The 23,353-nt window shown below is 41.4% G+C and overlaps 1 protein-coding gene across 2 annotated transcripts in view; it reads right to left on the reverse strand.

The window, feature by feature from the left end:
* Window positions 1-23,353, reverse strand: part of LHFPL2 (LHFPL tetraspan subfamily member 2) — a 184,920-nt gene that overhangs the window by 89,395 nt on the left and 72,172 nt on the right. For both annotated transcript variants that reach the window (XM_089658361.1, XM_089658360.1), the window contains exon 2: window positions 14,730-14,802. The gene's annotated coding sequence lies outside the window, so the exon portion shown is untranslated. The remainder of the gene's footprint in view (window positions 1-14,729; window positions 14,803-23,353) is intronic.

Consider the following 23,353-nt stretch of genomic DNA (forward strand, 5'->3'; position numbering starts at 1 on the left):
TTTGTTGCTCTTTTTTTTTATATGTAACTTTTACATTTTTGATAGTGGTTGTGGGCTTTGCGGCCCTTTACCTTCCATAGTGTTATCTGGACCCCCACGTGGGTCTTGTTTGTATATCTCTGTGCCTGCTGTGTGTTGTTTCCCTATCTTTTGTTGTTTGTTATCACTCTGTATCATATGATTTGTTATGGTTGGTTTGTTTCTTTTAACATGCCTAGGCAGGCCACAGACGGGCCGTTTTTTCGGACGAATTTTTGGCCGATAAACGAAAAATCGGTCAGCCCTGTTGCCGATGCTGCCACCCATGTCCACGAAAAACGGCCATTTTTCGCAGATTTTCTAGCATGACCGATAAAAATAAATGAGGAGATCTGCGAAAAACGGCCAACGGGCTGGCCCCACTAACAGCGTGATTATTGGCCGATTCTTTGTGTGGACGAAAACGTGGCCGATAAATGACCCGTCTATGGCCTGCATAATAAAATCTTAATAGCAGTACTCTAACTGCCACTTTTGTTGGACAGTGTTCTCTGTGAAAGGTTGAAAGATACAGACTGCGTGCTTATAGTATTATACTGTTGTGGTTGCTATATTTATTTTGGTTCTTTCTGGTATTTACTGTTTTGTGTACCTTTGAGCCAGACCAAGCCCACAAGGCTCCGTTTTGTACCTTACTACCTTTATTTTTTATTTTTTTTAAGCTCAATAAAAAGAATTTGAAAAGAAAAAAAAAAATAAAACAATTGCAGCCACCACATTTAAAGGCAAAGGCAAATTTGGACAAATATTGGAAAATAGATTTCTTCCTGTTCCAACGCCTACTCCCATTTCAAGGAATGGAGAGAAGGAAATTTTTACCAGCGCTAACATAATAGTCCTGCTTAAATGAACAGATGTTTTGGAGCCAGTTAAAAAGATTTCCCCTTTGTTCAATATCTCTCAAATCCATTTGCAAAGACTAATCTCCAAAGGTTTCTCTGCGATGCAGAAGAGATGACAGTTTCTCAGTTTCATCACTTGTTTGAGAGCAAGAGTTCAGCCTATCCCTAGCTGAGGATGTGAAGTCACTAGGAAAGGCACCTACACAGATTATGTCAGCTGGCCCAGGTTTAAAGACTTCAGATCTTGGCACGGCTAATTGTACTCCTCTTAATTATGTGCCTAATTGGGCAATAAGATGTGTGCAAAAGAAGAAGAAGAAAAAAAAAAAAAACTTACGTGAAATTAGAAGGAAGAGCACTAACATGTGATGACAGATTTGAGCGGCCTAATTAACTGCAGCCGCTAAGCACACATTTATGGAGAAAGTGTTGAGATTAAGGGCTGCATATGTTTTCTGTAGGGATCTTGTGGAAAAGAATTAGGAAAACATGTAACATGCGGAACCTTCAACTGGCAGCCTGGTGAATAATCAGCCTTGGTACTCTCAAGTGTTGAGTTATAACTTCCAGCACACAGGCATAAAAGGACATCATGGCAAATGTGTTTATGTTAAAGTGAGATCTACTTAATAGATCCGAGTCTGCAAAAATCACTGCTTAATAGTACTGACTAAGCCCTGTATGGTGGAATTTTTACCACCAAGTTTGAAAAATTTAACACTTCATAAGAAATAATTTTCAAGCAGTTCCTGGTTTCTTGATAGTTTTAAACGCAGAAAAAAAATACTATTTAGGAAACCTGAAATAAATGAGATTGCAGTATTGGTCCAATACATGAGAAAACCTGTCTTACATGTACATGATTGTTGGTTCCTAATTAGGGTCCAGGCCCCACCCATTCATTGTTTGCATACACCTGGAGGGGTCGTTGGGATCTGGGTTCCATAGGGATGTACCATGACCTTGGACCTGTGTTGCACCCCGTTACTAGCTGCACTAAGTGCCGAGGATCCAGTGCCCCAAGAAACATTACAGGCTGTCCCCACAGCATGGAGTCTGGGTTCAGCTTTTCCCAAGGTTGCATCATCCTGGATGCATTGCTTCTAATGTTGTATTAGACCGCAGTGAGCAATTTGATTGAAAAATCCAAATCCAAAGCAAAATAATACATTAGTTAAGCATAGAATGATTTTTCCAAAAGGGAGAGAGGTCCATCACCTAAGAACATTAGCAAAAAAAGGTCTGACGGACTGGGGTAGGGTTACAGGTGTTTGTCCAGCAAAGAATTGAATAGAAAAAAACAAACAGAGGGCGCACCGGCCTGGTGCATTACTGTATGTAGAACCGATCACTTTGGTAGACGTTATCATGCCAGGCATGATAACTTCTACTAAAATGATCTGTTCTACATACAGTAATGCACTAGTCCGGTGCGCCCTCTGTTTGTTTTTCTCCATTCAGTACTTTGGACTCCCCCGGTTCTTTGATGGCAATAAAGTGTGCATATCCCAAGTATTTCCATATGTGGTCTTAATGACTGAGTCCATCCCCAAGCGCAGGAGTGACAGACAGGGTTTTCCACTTCTATACAGATATGTCCAGCAAAGCCTTGCTAGACATTCTCCTGAAGGTACCAGTCTTTAACCCAGGGTCTATGACCATCCAGCCCATGTCCTGTACTGTACAATTAAGTCGTACTGTAAAATTAAGTTGGATTTACCCATATTACTTCGGTCTCCTGAGTTGCAGGGCATATTACTACCTTTCTGGTGAGCTTCCTGGGGAACACAAAAGCTTGCATACTGCAAGGAATGCTTTAGTACATGTTAACTTTACAGGAACTATTAACACCCATGCACAAATATGTATTTAAGGACTCATGCATACAGGGCATAAAACAAAAATGCAGCTTTTGGACTTTTTTTTCAGCCTCTAAACACCCCTCTCTGCTAGCTTATGTGGTCATGCACATGTATTAGAAGAGGAGCATTTAGAGGCTGGAAAAAAAAAAAGAAACATCACTTGCATGTTAAGAGGAGGAGTGTTTGAGCAGAAAAAAACGTGTGATGTGCCTATACACCTGTAAAACTCACCTAAAAGCTATGGACGTTTGAGTGTTCATTTCAGTTGCCACAATTAATATTCTGGCTAATGAAATGAATGAATGCCCAAATGCTTGAGGTGCCTAAACAAGTTTGCAAGGGAGTTTGCATGCCAGGAAAAAAGGCATTCAGAGGAGCTGGGCAACACCCAGTGTGCATGAGGCCTTAAAAGTTCCCACATTTGTTCAAAATTTGAACATGGTTTTGTATTTAAATTTGGTATGGAGCCAAAAGCTTCCTATAGTGCCCTGCCATTTAGGTAGATTTAAATCCTAATGGAATTGCATTTAGTTTGCTAAACTGCCCTGCATTAAAACAATTGCCACATTTTTCAAATATGGGTTTCTACCTTTTTTTCATCCTTTGTACTGGTAATCCCCTGTCTACATACATGCACTCCAACAGTATTGCATAAATATTCTCAAGGGGGGTTTCCTGATACTGAAAACAGTGGACCATGACTGTGTAATACGTGTCGAATTGGCCACTTAATGACTATTAAAATTGCATTCATATAAAAGGCATAAATGAATGCAGCTTTACGGTCATTAACACACAATTAAAAGTACTATTTAAATGAAATCAGTTTAAGTATCTGAATCACACTTTGTATTGGTCTCTTGCAGTCTACTGTACAGCAGAGCTCAGATTGGGAAGGCAGAAGCAGCACAGTGAACCAATCAAGCGTTATGCAGTGCAAGATAGGATAAGAGAGCAGAGTGACAGAGAGACAAGCTTATCAGTTGTGTGGCTTCTCTTTTCACTGTCCAGTCACAATATGGAAGTGAATAGGAAACTAACCTGTAAGTGAAAGTAAAGCTGTAGCAGAAAAAGATCCCTTGCGCATATACTGCTGACAGCGAAACTTTTGCTCTTGCCAGGAGTGTATTTACTACAAGGCAAACAAGGCACTTGCCTAGGGCAGCATTTTTCAGGGGGGCAGCACCTCCTCCCAGAGGAAGGGATGAAAGAAGGGACACGTGCCATGAGAACCAGGTGGGATCTGAGAGAGGCTGCGGGCTGTTTGATGGTGTATGTAGAGCCTGACTCTCGTTTCTGGAGATGTCTGGAGCTGTGAAGATGAGTGTCTCTCTCTATCGCTGGGGGGTTGTGGAAGGCTCTTCCAGGTGGGGAGCAGGGGTGTTGGTTGGTGTCTGTGGGGGCAGACGATTTTTGTGTTGTCTAGGGCAGCACAAAACCTAATTACACCACTGGCTCGCGTTGTCTCCGATCCCGAACTTCCTGTCGCCCAACCCCCGCCTACACATGTATCGTCACAATTACGTGACTTCATCAGTAGTAGATTACTGAGTTATTTGCGTTACGGAGTACAAGCCATCAGGTTGGGAGAGAGACCATTTATGGGAGAAACATTTTCTTCAGGATCCTCACGTGGATTTCATAAGAAAATATAAGGAAATCACAGTTATATGGACTTTTTATTGTATGTGCACTTTATTTTGAGCAGTTTTATTTTTCCTTCTGAATTATGTGAGTTTTCATTTAAGTTTGTGAAGGAGTAATTTATGCACTTGCATTTTAGCATTTCACACTTATCAATTTAGGCTTCTTGTACATGAGCCTATCCTGACCACCGACCGCGGGAAAATGCAAATTGCGGCAAAAACGATAGGACCGCAAATCTGCCACATTCAGGAGAGGGAGGTTTAACCTCACCTAAACGTGACAGCTCCTAAACTCTGCTAAAAGCCTGTGTGTACATGCATGCATAAGCTTTTATGGAGTTGAGTTTAGGAGCTTTGACAAAAAAAAAAATGCCAAAAGCGCCTAAACTCGAGTTTAGGAGCTGCTCATGTACATGAAGCCTAACAGCTACTTGATGGTGAATTGTTGAATATATGTATTTATGAATATACTTTATCACTAGTTACAATATTATTTAGCTTCATATGAAATATTGGGGTTTTTTTTACGGAGGCACACCAATGCAGCTATTGCAGTACTTCTCTTTTTAGTGGGAACACTTTCTTTGCTAGCAGCCCCCCTACTCCTTCTTAAAGGGAAATGGCACAGGATTGGATTATAGGTTTGGTGACGCAGGTTTGGCACATTCTTTTGTTTTTGGCACTGTAATTACATATACTTTAATAATTGTGGACTGGAAGTCTGCTGTGTCAGGACAGAAATTCCAACATGCAAAGGTCCCATACATATAGTTATTAATAGGGGGCTCTCAGCATGCGTTCCTCGTGTCTAATGAGAATTTCACCTGATGCTGAGGATGAATATGGTTTTCTGAACTGAACAGTTCAAAGAGGAAACTTTCACTTTACACAAAAAACAAAAAAACAAAAAAAAACGGCGTGAATAGTCATTTAGCATGGCAACACTAGCACCAATTGTTTTCAATGGTTTCCCAAGCAGGCTTTCCCACTCAAGAGTTAGGGCACCAAATGGAAAACCGGTAAGAGTAAACTGAAAACCTGAGTGGTAGATGCATTGCGCGCATGTGTGCTTTCTGCTGGGGCCCATAAAAAGAAAACACAGAAGAAGCGTGGTGCAAAAGAAGACCCTTAACACTTACTCTTCTCAAGGCTAGGTTCACATATGTACGGGTCCTGCATGCACCATTCATTTCAATAGGCTGCTGTACCTGTACATGGGGGAAAAGTCCCAGAGCCCTTTTCACAAAGCAGCCACACAGAACCACAAACTGCATAGTGCTGTGGGACCAAGCGGTTTCACGCACCAAAAAAAGTGCAGAGTTCTCCAATGGCACCCCCCGCATCCGCTAAAGTGCAGCGATTGCCTGTAGGATAACCAGGATATGTGTAAACCTAGCTTAAAGTCCAAATCCAGAAATTAGAAAATATTCAACCTTACACTGACTTCACTGCCCCCCACATACACACACGGCAAGGGTTAACTGCTGTCAAGTTCACATTTCTGTTTCCTAAATATATAATATATGGTTATACTAGCCCTACATTATATATGATGAGGTCAAAGGACCCTTTACAGGCAGGAGCACCAGAGGAAAAAAAGAAGAGTGCTGCAGCCAGTTGAAGCAGAAGTAAGGTAAGTAGTACAGACTCTTTACATCCCCCCATCCCCCCTGAAACTTTAACCCGAGCTACACTCGGGAATACCGCCAGGGAGGTTAAAGCGGTTGCAAACCTCAGACATGAAATATGAACAAAGCATATCCCTTTGTAGTGTGTACTCATCTCCGTCAGGAGTACTAAATGTCATTTCTATTTGCTGCTTCATTCCTCTGCTATCTGCACAAATCGTTTGATGAGTTTTCCTGACACCAAGAGAAAGATGGTGACAGAGGAGGAACCTCCAGCACATTGGCAGCATCCGCTCTGTTCCTCTGTAATATGTGGAGGGGGGTGCATCTCTTCCCTCCAAACAGGTCTCCTCACTGAGCTCTGCAGTATTTAATTTCAGCTCCCCACCCCATTTTCTGAACTCTCATAAAAGCTTTCTAAATTCAGCATTTTGAACGAATGTATGGAAAAGATGGCCGCAGATAAACAGGTAAAATGCAAAAGGATTTTTCTTCATCTCTGTGTATCACCTGAGGCCAGTCAGCTTACTGGGTATATGTAAGGGTTTACCTGCTGCCATCACCTCCAATCTGAGAATTAGGTTTTCTACAACAGACTATAATGTATAAATGTGTCTCATTTCGTAACCTAACACGCCCTGTGCTGTTCACAAACCAATAGCTTTAGTATTAGTAGTAACTGTTTGTTACTTATTACTCAATGTATTTGTAGCTTTCAATAGTTTTACACTGTCCTCCACCGAGGAAAAGAAAACTATGAGCATGCTGTGCACTATCCAAAGAAAATCTAACAGTTTAGAGTACAGAGACAATACGGCTGAAATCCAGACTTTTCCACATATGGTTTTTCCTATGTGCAATTTCAGCACTTTTTACTACATAAAACAGACCTGGCTTTGCATACAGACATCACGAGTACTCTCATTTACCAAGGGAAAAAGAGAAATGGCTGAATGGAAACTTTAACTCACAATATTTGATATGCTGCATAATGCCAGAAGAAAATCACATTTCTAAAATTTCACAAACTTAAAAGAGAACTTCAAGTCACAAAAATCATCAGTAATACTAGGTAATCTCACGGCAGTTCTTTGTTGATGGGGAGCCTCAGGTGTCCCTCTGATGAAATATAAATCTCTAGCACCTCCTTTTCCTAAATATTATACAAGCAAGGGAATAACTAGAACTTCAGAGAAAGTCCACGTGGCTCATATGGGGCCCAAGAAACAGAAGGTGGGTTGGGACCAGCAAGAATGGCTAATAACTGCTGTATCAGTCTGATGGGCAAAGCTTCAGTACTTCGGTTATTGTCAAAACTTTTAAAAATAAAAAAAAAATAATATCAAAACAATGCACTCCTGGGTAGCAAATATAGAAAAACAAGTGGTCTAATTAGTTCAGCACACTAAAAAAAAAAAAACACAAAAAAACCAAAAAAAAAAAACCACAAAAAAAACAAAAAAACAAAAAAAAAAAACACTATATCATAACCTGCAAGCAAAGGCAGCACAGTGTCATACAACTAAAAATATCAACTGTATGAAATGGCTAACAATATTCCTTCAATAGTAAAATATACATCAGTTCCCAGATATACATGGATTGGACAAAAACATGGAAACACTACATAATTAGTAGGTGTGAAAGTGACAACATGTTTTCCTTTGAAAACTGAAGAGATGTAACATTCTTTTGCTTCGGCTGTGTGATGAGACACCTAGCTAACAGGTGGGAAGCCTCACTATCATCATTCACTGCGTGTGCTGCTAGTAATACGGGGTCATATCAGAGCTTACTGAGCTTTAACAAGGAGGGCAAATTGTTGGTGCCGCTTAGCTGGATCCTCTGTGACTGAAGTTGCCAATTAATTTGCCATGTCACGAGGTACAGTATGAAAGGTCACAATGACATATACAGTTTCTGGGAAGAGGTCATCTGATCAGCATAAGCATGGTCAACAAGGTGAACTGACCAAAGAGACAAAAAGGACATTGCGCAGGATTGTGACCCAGAATAAAAAAACAACTGCTGCAAAAGGGACTGTAGAGCTCAATCTCAGTCTTCCAAAGCACCGTGTCCACAAAAACTATGTGAAGGGAATTTCATAAGCACAACAATCATGGGCAAGTTGCAATTGCCAAACCACTAGTGACTGATATTAATGCTCAGACAAGGAGAAAGTGGTGCAACATCCATAAATTGTGGACTATCGATCAATGGAAGACTGTAATATGGTCTGATGAATCAAGCTTCACACTGTTCCCAATCAACAGACGTGTTTACGTGTGGTGAACACTGTCTCAAGCTTGCAACCAGGACTGTCTTGTGCCAATGGTAAAGCATGGTGGCAGCGCAATTGTGGTTTGGGCAGCCATATCTTGGTATTTTGCAGGCCACCCATCATCACCTTGAAAGGTAGAGTCACTGCCAGCGACTATGTACAATTTCTGGCTGACCATGTGCACCCGAGTGTGCAGACACGGTTTCCTGAAGACAGTGCCATTTACCAAGACTATAATGCTCAGATTCACACAGATGGTGTTGTCAAATCATGGTCTGACGAGCATGCAGACAAAGTTTTGCATCTTCCCTGGGTGCCACAGTCGCCAGACCTCTAAATCATAGAGCCACTATGGTCAATTTTGGAAAACAAGGTTCAGGCTCCTTTTCCGCCTCCAGCAAGAACTGGAACGATTTTTGCATGCAGAGTGGTATCAGATTCCATTAACCATCATCCAAGAAATATATCTGTCAATTCTCAGGAGAATTCAGGCCGTCCTGGATACCAAAGGCGGTCCACCAACATATTAGGTAGCAAATTTTCTTTTTTTTACCTGGTATTTCCATAAATTTAGTCTAACCCCTGTATATCCCATTGATGCACAGAGACCATGTGATATGACCAACAATGAAGGTAGGGTCAAAAACACTTTAGCAATTCCTTGGACTTTAATGCCCCTGCATACATGTGCGCTTAATACCCAACAGCAACGCTTGCTGTTAGAAACAAATACTAACCGTTTAAAGCTAGTTTAAATATATACACTGTACATCAGTAATGTCCTTGATCTGTCTGCAGACTGCAATACAGCTATCAAAACCTGTCGCAATCTGACTGGACAGTGAAGGAGCAGAGGCACACTGGTGAGGACATTTTTTGTACTTCCCTCCTGCGAGCACATTCCCTGTGTTAGAATGACTGCATCACAAAGCAACAGCAGCCTTATTTATTCAATACTTGTTAATCTCTGGTCACCGATTTAATCACCAGAGGAAGAAGGTGCAGAGTTGGGATACGAATAAGAAAGTGTCTCTATAGGCTGCTGTGCTGATGACAAATCAGATTGTTGTAATCACAAGCAAGAGAACTGGATATTCTCTCAGACTGTTCAAGCTGTTGCTGCCAATATTTGAAGGTATTGCCTTGGCTAAAAATGCAACACCCTTTAATACCATTATGTATTCATCTACTGTATTTGTAATATTACCATTTGCAGAAATACTCACAGGCTCGTGAACATATGCAACTATTAGGATATTACTAAGGTTCCTTTTGCTGGTTATATGAGATGAGGGCTAACGAATCTGACAAATCTTTTCTTTGCATTTGTTACATCTGAATACGAGCCATAAAACAAGAGACTAATGTGTTCTCAATCACATCCTACCAGGCAAAAAAACAAAACAAAACAAAAGACGATGAGACATAGGGTCGCCCTGAGAAAACCCCCCTCAGTGACTGCGGCCAAAACACATTACCAGCGGCTCCATGTCCGACTGGACAAACAAAGCTATCATATTGCTCTGTGGTTATTATCAGGTCAGGAAAAATTCTGCTCACACATCAATCCCACCTAGTAGGCGTCTTCTCTCATCAGCAGTAAATGGGCTTTAATGTGTCGGCCTTCTATGATTTGTACTGTCTGTCACAGAGGATGCTTTACCTGGTCTGATTCTGAACCCTACATAACCCTGAAGTTTTAGACTATAAATTATTTATACTTTAAAGGAAACCTGTACTGAGAGAAATATGGAAGCTGCCATTGCTTACCACTCCTTCTAAAGCTACCTGCCTTGCTGATCTAGTGCCTTCAATAATTTTGAGGAACCAACTCTGAACAAGCATGCAGATCGGACATCAGACTTCTGGTTGCATACTTGTTACAGTTCAAAAAAGGTATAAAAGTTGGATTGGGGCAGCCAGATAGCTAAAGTTTTCTAAGGGTGGTAAGAGTTGCGTTTTTTCATCCCCCACATCTCTTCTAACATTCTGCTAAAACTTTGTGAAGTAGTACTGCCTGGACCTTGAAGAATGGGACATTCCCCGAAAGCTTGTCCTCAAAATTGTATGTTCGTGCAAATAAAAAAAGTATCACGTCAGTACTCAATTGTTTCTGAGGGTGGTAAGAAATTGCAAAGTACATATATTCCTGTCAGCACAGGCATCCTGTAGCACAAGGGTCTCCAAACCTTCTAAACAAAGGGCCAATTTACGGTCCTTCAGACCGGACTGCGACCATTAGTAGTAGAAAATGTCTGGATATCAGTGAAATTAAACAATGCCCCATCATTAGTGTCAGTGAGAGGAACTGTGCCTTATTGTTGGTGTCAGTGGGAGGAACTGTGCCCCACTGTTGGTGTCAAGGGGGAATTTGCCCCATTGCTGGTGTCAGAGGATGAAATATTGCCTAAAAAAGCTGGATAAAAGCAAGTAAAGGTCTGCATCTGGCCCCCAGGCCGCAGTTTGTAGACCACTGCTGTAGGAGATATCTTGTGTAACAACTATGCATTTTACCATAGTAAATAACTGTGGGAATGAACATACACTAGTAGAAAGTTAGTAGAGTCAGATCAACCTGTAATTACAAAAATTAGTGGAGTCAAATCAACCTTCGAAGTTTCTCATCACTGTGGTCAAAAACAAAGGAGCAGAATGGAAATTTATTTCTTGAATGAATGAAAAAAAACAGAGAATATGGTGTTCATTTGGGAAAGTCTATTCACTCCAAAATTGAAAGTTAAATGCAAACTTTTTAGAAGTATTTTCAAATAACGTCCTTACAGGATGTCTCCAACCTACAAGCCGACCTCAATGCACTGTGTAATTGGGCAACTATGTGGCAAATGAGGTTTAATGTTGATAAATGTAAGGTTATGCACTTGGGGACTAAGAATATGCATGCATCATACATACTAGGGGGAGTACAACTGGGGGAATCAATGGTGGAGAAGGATCTGGGGGTTCTGGTAGATCACAAGCTTAATAATGGCATGCAATGCCAAGCTGCGGCTTCTAAAGAGAGCAAAATCGTCTCTTGTATTAAAAGAGGTATAGACTCCAAGAGATATCATATTACCCCGGTACAAATCATTAGTAATACCTCATCTGGAATATGCAGTTCAGTTTTGGGCACCAATTCACAAAAAGAATATTGGGGAACTGAAGTACAGAGAAGGGCAACCAAACTGATAAGAGGCATGGAGGAGCTCAGTTATGAGGAAAGATTAGAGGAACTGAATTTATTCTCTCTTGAGAAGAGGAGATTAAGGGGAATATGATCAACATGTATAATACTTCAGTGGTTCATATAGTGAACTCGGTGTAGAGTTATTCACCCTGAGGTAATCACAGAGGACAAGGGGGCACTCTTAATGTCTGGAGGAAAAGAGATTTAATCTGCAAATACGGAAAGGTTTCTTCACAGTAAAGGCTGTGAAATGTGGAATAGACTCCCTCAAGAGTTGGTTCTGGCTAGCTCAGTAGATTGCTTTAAAAAAGGCCTGGATTCTTTCCTAGATACTATGTAAATTACATTAATTAATTATTGTACTGATGTGAATTTTCGTTTGTATGTTTGTAAGAAAAAGATGAATCCAAGACCACTTGTAAAACTACTACCTGTCTGCAGACTAAAGCCGGCCATAGAGGGATCTAATCTCAGTCAGTTCAGCAGGGATTGGCTGAGATTTGATCCATCTACGGGCAGGCTGATTGTACCCAAGTCATTCCGTTGACTGACTGTCGGATTTTTAGCATGTGACAACTAATCGTGTTCTCCCAGCCAGGAAGGCTCCTTGCTGGCAGAAAACAATGGTGATGCGGGAGGCATTCCCCCATCAATAAGGTCAGTGCCATGTTTTGTTTTGTGATTATGCCATTCTATTATGACCTACAGTTGAATATGAAACCCGTAGGAAATAAAAGAAAAGTGTTTTGCCTGCTCGCTCAAGTTTTCTTTAAAAGGGTATGCAAGCTTTTGAGCAAAAATCAATCTATCTACAGTGCCTTGAAAAAGTATTCATACCCCTTCGAAATTTTCCACAATTTGTCATTTTACAACCAAAAACGTAAATATATTTTAATGGGATTTTATGTGATAGACCAACACAAAGTGACACATAACTGTGAAGTGGAAGGAAAATGATAAATGGTTTTCAAATTTACAAATAAATATCTGAAAAGTGTGGAGTGCATTTGTATTCAGCCCTCTTTAATGTGAGTCCACCTGGGTGTAATTTAATCTCAGTATAAATACAGCTGTTCTGTGAAACCCTCAGAGTTTTGTTAAGAGAACTTTAGTGAACAAACAGCATCATGATGGCCAAGGAACACACCAGACAGGTCAGGGATAAAGTTGTGGAGAAGTTTAAAGCAGAGTTTGGTTATAACAAAAATTTCCCAAGTTTTGAACATCTCATGAAGCACTGTTCAATCCATCATCCGAAAAGTGAAAGAGTATGGCATAACTGCAAAACCTACCAAGATATGGCCATTCACCTAAACTGACAGGTTGGACAAGGAGTGCATTAATCAGAGAAGCAGCCAAGAGGACCATGGTAACTTTTGAGGAGCTGCAGAGATCCATAGCTCAGGTGGGAGAATCTGTCCACAGGACAACTATTAGTTATGCACTCCACAAATCTGGCCTTTCTGGAAGAGTGGCAATAAGAAAGCCATTGTTTGAAGAAAGCCATGAGAAGTCCCGTTTGCAGTTTGTGAGAAACAGCAAACATGTGGAAGAAGGTGCTCTGGTCAGATGAGACCAAAATTTTACTTTTTGGCTTAAAAGCAAAACGCTATGTATGGTAGAAAACTAACACTGCACATCACCCTGAACACACCATCCCCACCATGAAACATGTAGGTGGCAGAATCATGGTGTAGGGATTCTTTTCTTCAGCAGGGACAGGGAAGCTGGTCAGAGTTGATGAGTTGATGGATGGAGCCAAATACAGAGCAATTTTAGAAGAAAACCTCTTAAGAGTCTGCAAAAGACTTGAGACTGGGGCAAAGGTTCACCTTACAGCAGGACGACCCTAAACATACAGTCAGAGCAAAAGAATGAGCAAATGATGTCCCCAGGCTGTAGATCTGCAAAGCTGGTGGAGACATACCCAAAAAGACTTGCAGCTGAATTGAGCAAAAAGTGCTTCTACAAAGTATTGACTCAGGGGGCTGAATACAAATGCATGCCACACTTTTCACGTATTTATTTGTAAAAAAAATCCCAGTACAATACATTTATGTTTTTGGTGGTAACATAACTAAATGTGGAAAATTTCAAGGGGTATGAATACTTTTTCAAAGCACTGTATCCATCTGCCTTTCAATATGTACAAATAATTAAAAGTCCAAATATTAAGGTTCCTAAATGCATATATTTTAAGATGCCTCTAAGCATGTGACTGAGCAGCGCAGTTATACAAGCCTAGAACCAATGCTTTTTTTTGTGTAAGCATATAAAGTTCACCATAAAGGTATAAAGAGGCAAAACTCTCCAGTTTATGAAATAAAGTCCTATCATGCATTGCAGGTTGAAATACAATTTTTCATGACTGTGAAAATATTTTGGGATTTTCTGCTTGATAAACAAAGTGTACCTGTCTTCTAAGTACAACAGGCAGTCAATTCATGGAATAAATCTATAAATAAATAAGAAGCCCAAAAGTATTGCAGGAAATAGTTGAGTTACTGAAGAACATGGAACAATGCCATCTTGTCTTATCATGCTGAGGTCACCTGGAACTATCATATCTAAAGACTGCATCAGTAATAGAATAGTCTACAATGTAGTATACAATCCAAAAACACATTAAACATTTTGTTTTTGTCTACTGGGAAAAAGTATTTTAATGCAGTAGATATGCAATAGAGATATATTCAATAAAAGGAATAAAGGAGATGGATATTCAGGGAATAGTTGTACAATTATGTATCTACTTGGATAGTGGGCAGGCTGTGGTCCATTAATATGTTTAGTCAAGGCAACATTGAAAACCTTAACCCCTTTCTTCTAATTGTATTTTTGTGGTAACCCAATAGTATGCTTACCAAGAAGCTCACTGGAACCTAGCCATAGCACTTCCAACCACAGAGGTATCGGCGAAGGTGGTTTGGCATGTCATAGAGGTGCCCCTGGGATGACTATTGGAGCTGTTCCCAGTACATTAAAATGAAGAGCAGTGAGGGCAGTTCCTGGACATGGTGCTGGAATTAAACTGTACTGTGGATGTAGAAGACCCTGTCATTACCCACAGCTTAATCCACAGCCAGGCCAAAGCAAGATACAGCAGGTCTACTCAGCATGCAGCTCCTGAGGCAAAGACTTAAGATGAGTGCTTTGAAATGATGTTTATTACCTAATTAACAAGCTATAAAGTCTGTTGCACAATAGTCCAAGTCGCGGAAGATAGTGCTGTAGTCTCACCTACCTTCTACATCACTCAGGACCTTCTTGCAGAGATCTTTAGAAAGAAGGATGCTTCTCATGAGAACACGTCATTCCTGAAAAATAGTGTGAGAATAATAGGCTATTACTGCCAAAGAAGCATGCAGGATTCTTAACACATTATTAAAGATGAACTCCAAAAGGCCATTGAAAGAAAAGAAAAAAAAAAAAAAAAAACACGTCATCTGTCATTTTATCTAGTTCAAACTAGAGGAGATTCAAAGTACTCCTCCCCCTGTACAACGGTTTTTAAAAGGCGGTTTCGCTTGACCACCTCCTTTCCGACATCATTACATACAATACAGGTCCAGCAGTGCTGCATTGTATGAGAGGATATCAAATGCAGACTCAAATTGCGATAATGGAGGACAGTGAGGAATAAGGTAAGTATTTCTCTACTTTATGCCCAAGAAACAGCGCAAAGAAGACTGTGGCTTAGAGTTAATATAAACCTCACATAGATGTATGTCTTTATTAAACAAATTAATAAAATGTATCCCAACGTGCAGAGCAATGATGTCCCCAGGCTGTAAGGTGGAATGCCCGCTCACCTGCGTCCCTGGGCCGGGAAGAGATGACTCTCCTCAATGTGATCCTGGACCGGCCAGGGATTGCGGCGCTCTGGAAGTAACACGCAAGCTTGGCTGGTAACCACAGCGCGTTTCGTGCGCATGCTCTTTGTCAAGTCTCAAGAGAGACTTGACAAAGCGCTTGCGCACGAAACGCGCTGTAGTTACCAGCCGAGCTTGCATTCCACTCCAGGAGCTCCAGTTCCACTTCCTTCCAGGTCACAGTGACGTCACTTCCGGAGTGCACGATCCCCGGCCAGTCCAGGAACACATGGAGGAGAAGCATCTCTTCCTGGCCTGGGGATGCAGGTGAGCGGGCATTCCACCTTACAGCCTAGGGATATCATTGCTCTGCACGGTGGGATACATTTTTTTACTTTAATAAAGACAATGTGAGGTTTATATTGACTCTAAGCCACAGTCTCCTCAACGCTGTTTCTTGGGCATACATTCATCACTTCTACCAGTGCGACACCAGCAACAGTGAACAAGTGGCCCCCATACTTGAGCCAATGATTTGATTCTTTGTTCCATTTCTCTACTTTAACCTCTCCTAGATCAATGCCTACCTATCTGGTGGGGATGGGATGGGGAGGGGCCATACGCTAATTTTAAGGCCGACTACAACTTTCAATTGAACTTGTTCTGTAGCTTGAAAATATTTCACTATTAGTCCAAGCAACTTCTTCAGCAAATTTTAGTTTTTTATAAATTTCCCAGACCTTCACAACTGTCATCATGTTCGTATAAAATTGAAATTCCAATGTGTTTGGATAAAGGTGACTGAGTTACTAGTGTGGCTATCAATGCTGGAGTATGTTTTTGACACCTGAACTGAAGAATCTGCTTGGAAAAAGCAATAAAAAATCTGCAGTGTTACTTATATAAGTAGTCAGTTTTACTACCGTTTCATATAAAACATGACTTGCATCCCTGAGATCCTTCTAACATAAGGTCGACTTAGGAATTTACAAATAGACACCAAGGTTGGCAGTGAATATTTTGATCACCAATCAATATATTACATCTTTTACACTGAGATCTCGGCACAGAGTTCCCAATAGCATGCACCTGCTGAAAGCCCCCTTGAACAGGCTTCAATGTTTTATCTGGATTCTTCAGTTACTTTACAGGATTGCTTTGCTTCATAATGGTCATAGTAACCAGAAGGAAACTTCCAACAGACATCAGATGCCATTGTGTTTTGTTTATCCCTCCAGTAGAGACCCAGCTTATATGTAATGTCAGACCCAAATCCCTACTCATACACCCACAGACCCATACTTATATGACCAAAATATAAAAAAAGGAGGGATAAAGGAGGGGTGGAGGTGGTTAGTGAAAAAAATCTTACTGCTGCATATCTACTTAAAGTTCCACAAACATTTAAAGTGGAATTCCAAGCGATACCTAGCTAATCTTAACAATGCTCCCTCTGTCCTCCTAACACCTAAGCTGACTAACCTGTGTAGGAAAGATGTCCAGTATATACTTACCTATTTTCAGGCCTCTCTGGTCCGGTCATGTGATCCAGCTCCCATGTGTCAGCCAGCAGCAACTGCAGGGGAGAGAAGGGAGTTCTGACCATGGATGGCCCATGGGACCCTATAGGTGAGATCACCACTGCCAGGCATTAGCAGCTATTGTTGTGCACTCTCTTCCTTCAGCAGCAGCTGCCGCTGGCGGACAGAGGGGTTATCATGTGATCAGACTGGATTGGAGATTCCTATAAGCCTTTCTTATGTACCTGCACATGGACCTACACTAGCGCTGTAGTGTGAGGTTAGCTCCTCCTAATCTATTATATGTGTCTAACCATTGGCATCCATCCAAAACAGAAACACAGGTTTTAGCCAAATTACATTTTAAATGAGGAGCATTCCAATTCCAATGTTAATTTGAGAGTTAAAGTCCGTATTACATTCAGCAATCTACCAAACATGATTTAGTAACCTGAAAATACAGCAAAACTACTGCTTTGGAACAATGACCTACGACAAGAAGGCAGATATGCCACGTAGAACACTGGAGCCTTACTTAGTTAATCCTAGGACTACAGGAAATGTTATGGCATTTACAATCATCTCATTAAAGAGGTTCAGTTACAGAGAAAGCATATACTTTGCATGGAAAAGAGATTTCCTCTCTGACAGCACGTCAGAAATTGTGTGTGAGGAAACACCCATTATTAGGTTATAAGATTTCAAGGAAGTGTAACATTCTGTAAATAGTTTATCCAATGCGAAATCTTTCTGCAGACAAATTCTGGAAGCTCTACTAATGAACTACAGCTCATGGTAGGTCCATCCAGCTACTAGTATTCAAACTAGAAAACAAAGCTGGAAAAATATCAAACAAGGTTAAGCAAAGAATCCGAAAAACAAAACGCCACCAATTTTGAACCTTTTCTTTTGAGCCAAATGGTTTACTCAGGTTTCCACTACAGGGCATAAAATGAGCAATTCTGACATTCAGTATGCATATGGAGATTGTTGCATAATTTCCATGTGGGCAGAGAAGGAAAGATAAAGTGCAATTCTTGTTACCAGTGCTGGAGCAATGCTACCAAGAATGGAAAGATACCTGCTATCCATGACCAGCCTTTCATGGTTTGATATCATCTCTATTTTTAGAAACCCATTATATTCTGGTAAAAGACAACCATTGCATCAAGCAGAGTTTAGGACACGTCCCACAATCATTGAGAAAGTTGGGAAGTTAGTGTGGACAAGCCATTTGTGCTTACGGAGCTTCACAAAGGAGCCTGTTGAAATTAGGAACATTCTTATATTAGATGTGGGTGGGCTGGGCCAACGCCTACTGTCATGTATACCTAGATATTGTTTATTTCGAAGGCAGGTAAGGAACTGGAGGCATTGTTCATGATATGCTATTGGGTGTGATGTTAGGTAGAGGGAACCTCCTCTTATATACCTGCTTGACTGGCACTGGGACATGCACAATACTGCTGTTCCATGTGCCATCATTTGAAATGGAATTGAAAGCGAGTGTTTACTGTTGCACAGTATGTATAAGAGAGTTCAGGGCAGGGGCGGACAGACCATTTGGAAACTCAGGCACTGCCTGAGGGCCCGGGGTCAGTAGGGGGCCCCATGAGATGCCCCTGGTACCTTTTTCATAGGCTTTTTTGAGTTTGGGCAAGGACACAGGGGCCCCATGATCCCCTATTGCCCGGGGGCCCCATGAGTTGTCAGTCCGCCCCTGGTTCAGGGTATTGCAAAGGTCACTCTTCATCTGCATCTATCAATTATCTAGTCTAGCTATCTATCTATGCATAGCAAACCAGTGTTTGTGTGTAGGCAGTAGTTCAATAGGGCCCCAAAACGGTTTTTGAATAGGTTCCTTTTGGTGGCTTTGTCTGCCACCAGGGAACTGTATGCTACAAAGTTGTGGATATTAAAGCTGAAGTTTTATCTGATTATATTTTGCTTTTGCGGGTTCCTCCCACCCCAATAACAAGCTAATGTAATTTTGAAATAAAACTTGGTAAAATTTTGTATACCTTCCTTTAAACCCAGTGACATCATCACAGGGTCTCTGTATTTCTGTATGCAACACAGGAAAATCATGGTTGTTGGGAGGGGCCAGAAGGATGCCATACATAGCTTCCTAAAAACATCACAGAACCCATACTCTCAAGAGCCCCCAGTTGTGCTGTAAGGGTAGGTTGGCTCCTTGGTGGAGTAATGCAAAGTCAAAATGTGTTGATGGGTGGATGCCAGTCTGGAGGGATTTGGTGTTTCTAGGCAGGCTGCATTTGCACGAGGACTACCCTAGGTAATGCCCATGTGTGGGATTGAGACCTCAATGACTAAAAACTGGATGAAGTTGGACATCCTCCAGCCTGAAAAAAGCTCTATCTACTTGCGGCAGTTTCTACAGCACACTGTACAGTGGAATTAAGAGAAAGCGATTTCACTACAGGAGAGGAACCTGTGGTAGACTGAGTGTAGACATTCAAATTAAGTAATTTTCAATTAAATCTCCTATACATATCCAGCTCATCACAAAAACAAGGAGAAAAGGCCTCTCTTAGGGCTTGTTCACACATGACAATTTCTAACTCTTCAAAAACGCCCCTATAGCGTTAGACAGGCATTAATGAGCTTCAGTATGCGCGTTCTAAAAGCTTTAAAAAAATGTTCCCCAAATGCTCTATGTGCGGTTTTGAGGCATTTTATAGGTGTTTTACAAGCGTTAAAACCACAGTACAAATGCCTATAAACCTCTAATGGTATTAACGCCCTGCAATCGCCTTGGAAACACCCCGCAAACATCTGCCAGGTGTTTGAGGAGCGTCACCATAACCTTGAATGGGAGGCGTTGAAAGGCTTCAACTCAATTTTGAAGAGATGCCACACTAACACTTCATGTTTTGATAATGTGAACAGCACTGTGTGCCGCCCATAGTATCATTTCCATAGGCGTTTGAGGAGCGTTAAAATCGTCCCTCAAGCGCCTGCTTTCAAAGCTAGTGTGAACTAAGCCTTAACATTGAAATTTACCAAACAAATCAATTTGCAAACAAGCATACATTTTATTGCAGAAGATGATATACCATGTCCCTTGTGCAATAAAAGGTTCTTATCCGCCTGTTCGCAATGTACAATTTTGGCATTTTCAGGGATAAACTAACTCCAATGCATGCTCTGGAGCTACTGTATGCAATTGTGGCAAAGTCTGTCAATCAAGATGGCCAAATATCCAAAACTAAAAGATGACTGGGCAAAGATAATAAACATGGCCAAATATTCAAACCCAGAAGACAACAAAACCCAGAAGACAACAAGGCAATGTCGTCAATGCCAGCATTGGACCAAACAGGCATCACATTGCCAGAGGAAAGAATAGTATAGAGTAGTTCCGCTTAATTCCCAAACGTGAAATATCAAGTCGTGTCAAGTTTGCTTGCAGCAGTTTATGATCCTTTGTAGTAAACTTTTATGTATCTTCTGAATAGCTACATTGCCCTCTGATCACATCTGCTTCAGTCCCATCCTATTTACGTTTAATAAGACATTTTGTCCTCCTCATCTTTCTGCAAACATTTCTTTTATCTTTACCCACAGATACACATCACCAGCAGAAAGGTACGGAAAGCAGAAACCTGAAATCAACAGACCATGCTACTCTTTTGAGGTAATGTATATTGTAATGAAAATCATAAGAATGTTAGTCATGCTCTTTTAACATTGCACAAACAGGCAATTCAAACTGCTGACGCATGACTGTAATCTAACTGACAAAAGAATCAAAACCACTCCAAAATGGAACGCCGATGAGGAATGAATCTGACACTAATTTTAATATGGGTTCCAGAATCACATAAATAAAAGCAGCTTGGTAGTTTGCTAGGAAGGAGGCTGATCTCAAACATTATCAGAAAATGTCTTGCTGTCATAGTGACCACAGGCTTCAACGCATCAAAGCCTGCATATTACTAGAATGCAATAAGGCTCCACATACAGTAGAGCACCTTGGAGAGTTGGACTGCTGCTCTCTCCCACGAGCAGTGGCCTATGTCTCCAGTGGACCTACAAGCTCCCCTGCATACTGCTCCAGACCAGTGTTTCTCAACCTTTTTGTCATTCAAGGCACCCTTTAAAAGTTAGACAGTCCTGAGGCACCCTTTAAAATCATGGAGAGTCTTGAGGCACCCCATTCTAAAATGTGAAAGACTATTCCAAACGTTTAATATAATGCAGAAACATCCACACATGTAGGACACCCAACATTAGAGGTGATTTATTCTTCCAAAGCAAATACACTTTTGCACATTGGTACTGATTAGTATTCCTAGGTTTCTCTTCTTCCTCAGTTTTTCTCCATTACTGAGCTAAGGTGACCCCAGCACTGATGGAGAGGGGCAGGAAAGGGTCAAACTAGGACGTTGTGCAGGCAGCTGACGGGTAGAAGGTCATAATGGTGCACAATGAAAACCTGCGATTTTGTGTTATTAACCACCTCCCGCCCGCCATATAGTCCAATGACGGGCGGAAGGTGGTTCTCTCATTTTGATAGGACGTCATATGACGTCCTTCCATTCTCACCATGCATGCGCGGCTCAGGGAGCGTGCAGCGCGGCGATCGGCGGTGCGCTGTGTCCCTCGGACACAGCGGATCACCGATCCACGGAAAGAGCCGAAGATGTCGGCTCGGTCATGTGATGAGCTGTGTCCAATCACAGCTGATCACATGTAAAACAGGGAAATGCCGGTTATCGGCATTTCTCTCCTCTCGAGCTGTCACGCTGACAGCTCGAGAGGAGAGCCAGTAATCGGCTTTCTGCGGAGGGGACAGGTACACTGATCATCAGGGCATTGATGATCAGTGTGCCCTGATGATCAGTGTGGCCCCAGAAGTGCCACCTGTCAGTGTCCATCAGTGCCACCTGCCAGTGCCCATCAGTGCTACATCAATGCCACATATCAGTGCCTACCAGTGCACATCAGTGCCCATCTGAGCTGCCTTTCAGTGTCACCCATCAGTGCCAATCAGTGCCACCTATCAGTGCTGCCAGTCAGTGCCGCCTAACAGTGCCATATATCAGTGCTGCCTTTCAGTGCCCATCAGTGATGCCTGTCAATGCCACCTACCAGTGCCTTCTCATCAGTGCCCATGAGTGCCACCTATCAGTGTCCATCAGTGCATCTTATCAGTGGCCATCACTACAGCCTCATTAGCGCACATCAGTGAAGGAGAAAATCACTTATTTACAAAATTTTATAACAAAAACTGTTTTTTTTTTCAAAATTTTTAGTGGTTTTTGGTTTAAGAAAAAATAAAAAACCCAGAGGTGATTAAATACTACCAAAATAAAGCTCTGTCACAAAAAAAATGATAAAAATTTCATACGGGTATAGTGTTGCATGACTGCGCAATTGTCATTCAAAGTGTGACAGCGCTGAGAGCTGGAAATTGGCCTGGGCAGAAAGGGGATATAAGTGCCCTGTAGGCTAGTGGTTAAAAGGCAGGCTTGTTCCACCTGCTGGCTTGTATACATAATTTTGGACAACTTTTATACATTTTGCCAAGGCACCCCTGAAGAAACCTCTGGGCACCCTAGTTGAGAAAGGCTGCTCTAGAAAGTGCTCCAACTCCTTGAGTAACACTGCTGAATGCAGCCATGTGCAAGGGGAGGTGATGGGCTTCTGTGAATGAGAACAGCAGTCTGACTCTCTAAGGTGCACCCAGCACAGAGTATGCAGCACTGGAAAACTATAAAAAAAAAAAATCCCTAAAAATACAGAGTATTTACTACTGTATATACAGTCTGACGGCATTATTATTATAATACAGGATTTATATAGCGCCAACAGTTTACACAGCGCTTTACAACATAAGGCCAACTGTACAATTATAGTAATAAATAGAGACTTCAAATAGGATTTAAAATGTTACTAAACCCACAACAGTAAAATCAGTCTGTATATGCTGTAAAGCATGCTTGTTATACTCACTGTGGAACCTAAGGGGTTAATCATCTGCATTGTGTAAAAAGGCTGTTTGATCCTGTGTTCTCTGATCCTACCCTTCTACTGTCCCCAACCCATCTGCTGATAGTACAGAGCTTTGTGGGTCACTCTGCACATGCTAAGTTTAGTGTGTATTGCTAGAGAGGTTTTTTTTTTTTCTTTGGGCGAGTGCAGGTGATCAACACAGGGCCAATCAGTAATGTCCAGGCAGAGGGTCACGGGTTATGCAGCCTCATAGGACAGGCAGAGCAGAATGAAAACTCCTACAAGCTTTAACCAGTGCTCAACTGGATACAGATAGAAGACACAAGACTGCTACTGTACATACTGCTGACGAGAAAAGGTATTTAGCAGTTTATATTTACTAAAATAATTGCATTTCTGTGTACTATGGGAGACCAGCTATAGTGAACACTTTAAAAATTAATTAAAAACACACACACACACACACACACATATATATATATATATATATACACACACACACACACACACACACACACACACACACACACACACACACACACACACATCTATCTCTC

This window comes from Staurois parvus, unplaced genomic scaffold, assembly GCF_062004578.1.
Source record: "Staurois parvus isolate SC_StPar_1 unplaced genomic scaffold, SC_StPar_1.0 ptg001065l, whole genome shotgun sequence".
NCBI lineage: Eukaryota > Metazoa > Chordata > Amphibia > Anura > Ranidae > Staurois > Staurois parvus.